General features: G+C 35.4%; 1 long non-coding RNA gene across 1 annotated transcript; it reads left to right on the plus strand.

Annotated features, from left to right (window-relative positions):
* The first annotated feature begins 303 nt into the window (after positions 1–303).
* On the plus strand, positions 304–6,939 carry LOC117151580. The gene is made up of 2 exons (XR_004461602.1): positions 304–1,718; positions 6,160–6,939. It is a non-coding gene; the product is annotated as an uncharacterized LOC117151580 (long non-coding RNA).
* Positions 6,940–8,592: the final 1,653 nt, after the last annotated feature.

Consider the following 8,592-nt stretch of genomic DNA (forward strand, 5'->3'; position numbering starts at 1 on the left):
TTTCCCCGTTTTCTTTCAACTGCCAAAAAAAAAAAAAAAAAAAAACAAATAAAAGTTTCCATTTAGATCGCCGTGGAGATTGCCTCGAAAGAACGGTTAGGGTTTACGGTAACTTGTTTAGATTTAGATATGCCTAATGGTGCGTTAGGTGTATCGTTAGACGATTAACTATTAACCTATTAACCGGGGAAAACAAAGAAAGTTCACTCGTCATTCAGATTGCAAATTTGTTGGATAAAATAACTCGTCTATTTAGATATTATTCTCCACGTGTCATTTTTATTATTCATCATCATCGCTCGTATCATTTTTATTAAAAGTACGTTATAGGAGAGAGACGAAAATCTGAATATGTTTTTATCGAACTTTTTATTTTAATATTTTAATATTTTAATATTTTAATATAGCATAGATAAACACGAAGAAAGTAAGCGTCTTAAAAATAGCTAATAGATTGATCAAGTTAACCCCAACTTGATCCCAATCAAGTTTTGTGAAATACCAAAGGTATATCTAATTATTTAAAAAGCAATATTGTAATGTATTCGATAGTTTGATATTATGAAAAGAAATACATTTTAAATTAATTGAATAAGAAAATTAGGAAAAAGACACACGTTCGGTTTTAACGTTAAATCTATCGACATTAAAAAAAAATCTGACACTTATCGTTTCGACTGATTCGACAATTTTACCGTTGAAATCAAATAGGAGGATTAGCTCGCGTAATTGTTTGATAAATTGACGAACGAGAACCGACTAAAGATCGATCAAAATCAAATAAATTTTTCAAAATTGTTACGAATAATTTCATAGTAGACTAATAAACTTCTACACATTCGAATATGAGACCTAGGCCTTTTTTTCCTGTTCCAAATATTTTCCACCTACTAAATTTCAATGTCGTTCCACCTGTACAGAAAATGAAAAATGCTGACTTATCGTATTCTTCCTCTGTAACGTTCATTTGCAACGACTAAAACTAGAGATGGGACACTCGATACCCCGAAATTCTTCGAAACTCCAGACGAATTTTATTTCGACTAATAATAATCCAATTGAATTTATATTTAAAATCCTTTAAACTCGTTTTAATTCATCGATAAATAATTTGATTTTCCGCGGAAGATTGTCTAACTTCCTACCAATTGTAAGATAAATATTTCTTAGAGATCGAAGAAAAAAAAATAAACATTTCGAATTTGGAGAGTCGCGAGATCTCAGTTTTGACAATTTTTCGGAGTCTCAAGGCCCAAAGCAAATTCATTCGAGTTTCGCTATCTAATCTGAACATCAGATTTTGACCCGCCTCTGACTAAGATCCACCTGAACGAAATCGACGCATTTTTATTAACCTTTCGTTTCGCGATTAAACAAATTTCTAATTAACGGAGAACCCGGTTAACAGGTTAATTGGGCGTGCCGTGGAATACGCCATCGACACAGTGTTCCTGAGAACCTTTTTCTCGAAAAAAGGCGGAAAGTTTGGTAAAGGGAAAAAGAGAAAGAGATGGGGGGAAAAAAAAGAAAGAAAGAAAATTATTTTCTATGCTCCCGGATACCTGCACGTACCAAATAGATTTCTATCGATTTTGAAACTCGGTATCGAAATGATTTTTTTACTCGATAGCCATGACATTGTTAATTTAAGATAGACTTTCGTAATCGTTATAATCGCTAAGACGAAAGTGACATGGAAGCTTTAAGTGAGAGAGAGAGTGAAATGGTATGGCGAATTTAGCGTTTTCCTACGATCGAAAGAGACTCACGAGCGTAATTTTTTACACACTTTGATATTTTTCTCGAAATAAAGGGACAAAAGGGAATACGTAATGGAAAAAGTAAAGTATGAAAGAAAATAATAGTATTTTTATTGAAATTATCTTTCAAACGTAGACAATTGCGCATCAGCTAACGCTAATTTTCTCTTATAAAATAACGATTCACCAGAAAGGCCTTCGACACCTCGACAAAGTACAATCTTCTTACCAAATACAAAAATACAATACCACCACCACGGCAATCTGATAGAAATAAAACTATATTGGAAACTGAAATTGTACGCGCGTGCAATCTCAGTGCGTAATAATAAACTGAATGGATCCTCCAAGGAAAGGAGGAATGAAAAATGTATATTTGTAAAGGGAATTTGTTAAACGCGATATTTGGCGTGTAGACGAGCAAAATGGCGGTATCGACTTCGGTTCTCGACCTCGGGACAGAGCGAAACTACTCAAGTATCTCATGAGAAGTCACCAATTATTGTAATCCTTTAAAAAGAGAAAGAAAAAAAAAGGTAACCGTTTCGACGAAGGGGTAAAATTGCAAACGAATGATCGACGGCTCTTTCCTTTCGATTCTCGGCTCACGCAGGACACGCAGGAATCTCCTTTCGAAACTTTCCAAATTTCTGAAACCGTATCTCAAGAAAATTCGTCCATTTTATTCCCTGTATACTCGTTACTTCGAATATTCTATCTAAAACGCTCTATTTATTAATATATCTATATTAATTATATTCCATGTATTTTTCAAACATCGAGATTGAAACGAACATTCGAACGATCCCGTCCCACGTGAAATGAGAATTGAAGAAAAGAAGCGAATAACGAAACGAAAAAGAAACACCGTAGAAGAGGCACGTTTTAGGCGTCGAATATGTATAGGTAAGCGTTGAAATGAAAAAAAAAAAAAAAGGAAGCGAAGAAGAAGCGAAAAGGAATGCAAATGCCGATGAAAGAAGCGTACACAGTCGGTCGGTCGGTCCTGTGTGTGCACACGTATCAGACATCGTTCTGCGTGTACGTGTGCTCACAGATGAAATCAGAAGTTGTTTGGAGAGAACCAAAAAACAATGCCCGGGTAGTTTTACACACGACACTCGTGGTTTTTAAGCCGCGAACGGACGCAAGCTTTTTTCCATCGTTAACGAAAAAAAAGAAAAGATTTAAAAAAATAAAAAGAAAAATGTGTTCACGCGCATGCAATATTAGGTGATGAAGATTAATCGTATTTCTCTATGTAAAGAAAGAAAGAAAGATGAAACGTTATTCGAAAAAAAGAAAAAAAAAAGGAAGAAAACGAGCGCGAACGAGTGAGAGCGTGAAGTTGAAGGAAAGAGAAAGAAGTGGGAACGAGAAACAGATAATCGGGAGACACGCGAAGAACGAACAACAGCGAACTAACGAGAGAATATACGGTCCCTCGCGATTGAACGAGAGAGCAATCGACGAGAAGACGCGACAGAATGATTGTACGTGTGCCTGAGTGTGTGTACATGGACGTGTGAACAAGAGAAAGAGGAGCAGAGCGTGCAAGAAATGGGAAAGGTACGAAAAGGTATGACTAAATCCAAAAAAAAAAAGGGTCTTGTGCAACTCTCGGTTAAATTAAAACGATTAAAAAATATTTAAAAAAAAAAAGAGAAAAAAATAATTGAGAGAGAATATTGTTATTGAATTAGATCGAATTTTTTAAGGGCCGTCGACGAAGCGGAGTTTTAGATTAAAGAACGTTTAGGCGAATTTGTGATTTTTTGATTTACGCGAAAGTAAGAAAGGAAGTTTGATTAATTGAACTTTAGCATTCTTAATAATTAATTCGAGGTGTGTGTATCGCGGTGTCTTTTTAACCCATTAAGCGTGAAAATTGTGTTGACGAAACATATCATTTGCAATTTCTTCCCATCGGTTTGTATTATCGCAAATTGTTTTTAATATTAATAAATCATTCGATACGTTTAACGTCAACGTTTTGTAACGCTTGCGATATTAATATTTCGCCGACATTATCTTTTATTTCGATTTGATCATTTCAAAGGAATACAGAAGATCTAAGAAAAATACGTTCGTCTTTAATTTTATAAAAAAAAAAGAACAAGCGATTGTTTGATGTTTAATGGGTTAATAATTCGTTATGGGACGCTCGAGCTTTCATTAGGCGATCCAGCTAGAGCGACGAGATCGATCTATCGTGGCCTTTCGCTGAAAATCACCGGCAATTAGGCTGTGTGGAACGACGACGGGCTAGCTATCTTGTCGATATCGAAAAAGACGAAGGAAACGTTTTCCATTTGCGCAGATTGCTTTCTGGCAGCGTACTTTCGACAGATTAGCTCGCTGGATCGATAATCGATACTCTGACGTTCACAGCAGCTATTTAATCGAAAAGTTACGGCTATGGATCGGTAATATCCCCTAAAATCATGGTCGTATCTTCTTGATAATAAATCGGTTAGAATCAATTATACTTTAGGAAAAATTTAGATGAAAAATCTATCTACAGTGGCTCAGGAAAGTATTCGGCAACTTTCGTGCGTTATATTATGTTTGTTACATGAAACATTTCCAAGTTTCATTAACGCTGCAGCGTTGTATAACTTTCGTAAAGGAAGGTATAGTAATAATTGTTATAGACGACGTTTATTTTGGCTTGTGAGAGAGAAACTGGTGTTCCATCGTTTTAATCTTGAAAATCGGTCTTAGGACAATCTTAAGTAAACATGGACAAAATTCGTGATCTGTAAGATGAAACAGAAAGTTTATCGATACAATGGTCTAAAGTCTTGAATATTCCAAAATCGACTGTCAGCTGATATTTAGCAGAGATCTTCTTATTCTTTTATTTTATCATCATTCGTAATTCTATTTCCACTGTTTCACGTTGTATGAACTATTTGTACTCTTGAGGCACGTTCGTACAATCTCGTTCACTCGTAATTTCCATTCTCACACAATCACAGACTCATCACACTCGTCCTCCTATACTACGTTCATACATTGATACGTAGGTTTATAAGTATATGATATAAATACTTAAAAAAGATGCGAAATAGCAAAGAAAGAAAGATGCGTGGCACCAACTTATTGGACGATTTATATGCTATGACCTTTAAAGATCGTAAAAGGTTTCTATAAGTGTTCAAATATATGTATATATATATATACACAAACTTTCATGAGCCACTCTATGTACTGATTAGTCCGTGCTTAGAAAGGAAGTAAGGACATTTTCTTAAAGAAAGAAAAAATCTTATATGAAAGAAGCTATTTTTGAGCGTCAAAGCGAACGAAAGCCCGTTCGTCTTCTCCTCACCGTCTCCGTGTACGTCTTCACGGAAGTTCAGGTTGATCGACCAAACGATATCGCGCGTGTCCCAAATTGAATATGTATTTGAGCCAAGTTCATCGACAACCTGGCCGCTTCCGGTCCATCTAGTCATGCTAAGCCATGCGCGTCCTGTCGGACGATGAAATCGATCTGTCGTCGTTTCATCGATTTTTTCCCGAAAAATGGCGGGCAATCCATTTTACGTAGGCGCGATTTGTGATTAAACGATGTGTTCGGAAATTCTCGGACGATCCACGTCCGTCATTTTCTCTAGCGCGAGAATTATACATATTATCGAAATTCGACGTTAGATTATCGGTTATTTCCTCGAAGATGTAATTATTGTCGTATTGTCGATAAGATTGGTGTGTCTAGTCTTAAATACCACGGCGAGAAATTTTGAGATATAGATCGATATGGCGTCTCGGTGATCCATCTTGTTCTGTTTTCATTGTTTCTGTATTTCCCAATTCTATGAAACATCGAGACAGCCATTTCATGTTTTTGATCCGTGTCTCACCGTGGTATATAATAAATTATGTCTTCTTCCTCTTTTTTCATTTGTTTACGTTATTAGGTAATCAAAGTAAAAAAGAAAAAAAATATAATAGATCGAGATACGGGAGAGTTATATTATAAATAAATGCACACAGACCCGCAGACTGATATGGATGCAAATCTGAGAATCAAAATTTTCGACCGTCTCGTGGTTTCTCGGGGACGCAGTGTCTTATGGGGCGGATCTTTTGGTACTCGTTAGAAATCGAGTGAATGGAAAGTTTATGGTCTTGAATAGGGAGAATTTAAAGATCATGGGTTGGAAAAATTAATTAATATCTTTGGTAGGAACAATGGTACCAAAAGAAAAAAAAGGAGATGCGTGCGTGCGTGCGTGCGTGCGTGTAAAGAGAGAATGAAAACACGTGCAACTGGAAGATTAAGGAACTAATTAAAAAAAAAAAGACGTAACAGGAAAAAAAGAACCACACTAGCCAACGTATGTCATTTGAATCGAATAATCATCGTTTCGTTGTCGTGATGTACGAGCAGGAGAGAGAGAGAAAAAGAGAATATGCGAGTGGGAAATTGGAGAATCTTTTTTCAAGGTAATCGATCGATGTTGTAGAAACAGTGTCATTTAAAGTAGTAGATCGCTTCTACCAAAAAAAAATAAATGAATAAATAAATAAAAATAAGAGTAAAGTAAAAATAACATAAAATAAAAACGAGTCATCTCGAAGAAAAAAGTATGAAAAACGGTTTACGTAATTCGAAAGTCGCGCCAGCCGCGTTGTAGAGAACGCTCGAAGCGGCGCGAGATTCGAAATCGACGCGCGAAGCATCCGCCTTCACGCTCCTTGTCCCTTCTTACGCTCCATTTTTCTCTTCTTTTTTTCTTTTTCTCTGCTTTCGTTATTTTTATTAATTGTCTCGATCACGCGTCGAATCTCGCGTTTCCTTCTAACGTGTCTCCGACTCGCGAGCAAAATAAACGATTTTTTATACAGTAGAATTATACCAATTGTACCACATAGGAAAGAAAAAAAAAATAATGATGTTCGTTGTTCACTGCTCTGGCTTGCTAGTAACGGCAAAACTCAATAACCCGGGCCTCTCGGAGGCTGTTCGGACCAGGAGCGGCGCGAAAATTAGAAAATGAAACTAAAAGACTGTTGACCAATAACGAGCGTAATTCACTTGGAAGAACTTGCTCCGGACAGTCCCCTTCGTGCCCCCTGTATGAATCGGCAACATTTCAACATTGCAAGATTATTGGTGTACTTATCACGCAGTTTTCTACAAAATAAAGAAAACAATTTTGAAAAAAAATATACAACTGTTTCATGATATTCCTTTCTCCCATTGAAATTGTTGTATGCAATATTTATCGTATGTTTTAAAGTAATTGGTAGAATTATATTACTTGGAACATAAATTTTTATTTCAATTAACGAGACTCAATTTATACGTAGTATCTTTGTATATTTGGAGTATTCACACTGTTTTATCGACTTTTCTCGCAAAGTTGAGCAGTACGTTAACAGATCGATCCACGTGTTCAAATTGCTCAGTCGGTATTTCTCAGTTCTTTTCTAGCTTAAAAAATCACAGACGAGATACGGGACTCGTCCATGATACCATGCTCTATGGTGATACGTACATATATATATGTAATTCCTGTATTTGCCATGGAAAATCGTAGAGGGCGTAAGAAATAATTTGATTTTTTCAAGGTCGGTATTTCAGAGCGTAAGACATAAAATCACATATAACGTCAAGTCTACCCCGTATTTAGTCAATGATATAACATCTATTCTCTCCCTTGTTTATGACAATACGGATCTATTTGTATGTATCTGCATATGCGAATATAAATGAATCGAACGTTTCGCGTAACTAAAATTGCCGTCACGTTCATTCAGTCTTCTGCAACACGTCTATCAAAAACCTTTATAGAGACAGAGTAAAAATTGTTCCACTTTCATTCAGCGAAAGAGAGAAAGAGAATGAGTCAAAATAAATCATCTTTATACTGCACCGAATTTGGTTCGATAAAAATAATCTTTGGAGGCAGAAATACTGTCGTGAAACATTATACGAGGAGAATGTAATACCAATCGTCGAAACACTAAATTTCCAGCATGAAAGATCATTGGTGTGAATAAAACGACGTTCATTGGGCCACAGTCGAAATTTAGCGATTCGACCGCTTAAGCTGCTGGAATAATTAACGATTTATGTACTAGTAAATTTTAATATATTAAAAATACACCAGAAAATAGAACATTAATTACATTCGTTTATATTTATGATAATGAGTTTTAACAATAAAATTTATAGTAAAAATGCAACATTAAATTCATAACGATAAAGTTTCAACCATCCTTGACGACCCAATACCTGTAGCATATTGTCGATATAACTCTAAGTTGCAACGTTAAGATCATATTTGTATATTGCAATGTATAATTATTCCATCTTGATACTTGAATTTAATATATATAGAAAAGAGTATTAAAAGTTATTGTATCGAACTTATTATATACAATACAACAGAAGAAGAATAAGCAACGAAGAATACCAAATACTTAAATTCCTTGAAAGAGGCCTATCTTGTATTTTTATACTACAAGCTTACTCGTACTTTAATACATATACTTAAAGACTTTTAATGTCTTAAGGAAATTTTTACTATGAAACTGAAACAAAAGGTCCTATGTCTAGTAATAATAAATAGTTCTTTCATATTTTCCACAATTTTGCGATACGTTTAAACGTTAAACAATTACGATTGACTCGATAATGACGAAAAAGAAACGCAGCAAGGTTATGGCATCTATAAATGCACGAACCATTTTTTTCTAGATGGTCGAACTACTAAATTTCCTTTGTCGACCATTTGTACAACACGGGGAAAATATATAGCGAAGGATGAGGAGGCCAATGTCCTAAACGAAGTGCCTAGTTCTTAGAGGTTAATCG

The sequence above is a fragment of the Bombus impatiens genome, unplaced genomic scaffold (assembly GCF_000188095.3).
Source record: "Bombus impatiens unplaced genomic scaffold, BIMP_2.2 scf_0311, whole genome shotgun sequence".
Classification (NCBI taxonomy): Eukaryota; Metazoa; Arthropoda; class Insecta; order Hymenoptera; family Apidae; genus Bombus; species Bombus impatiens.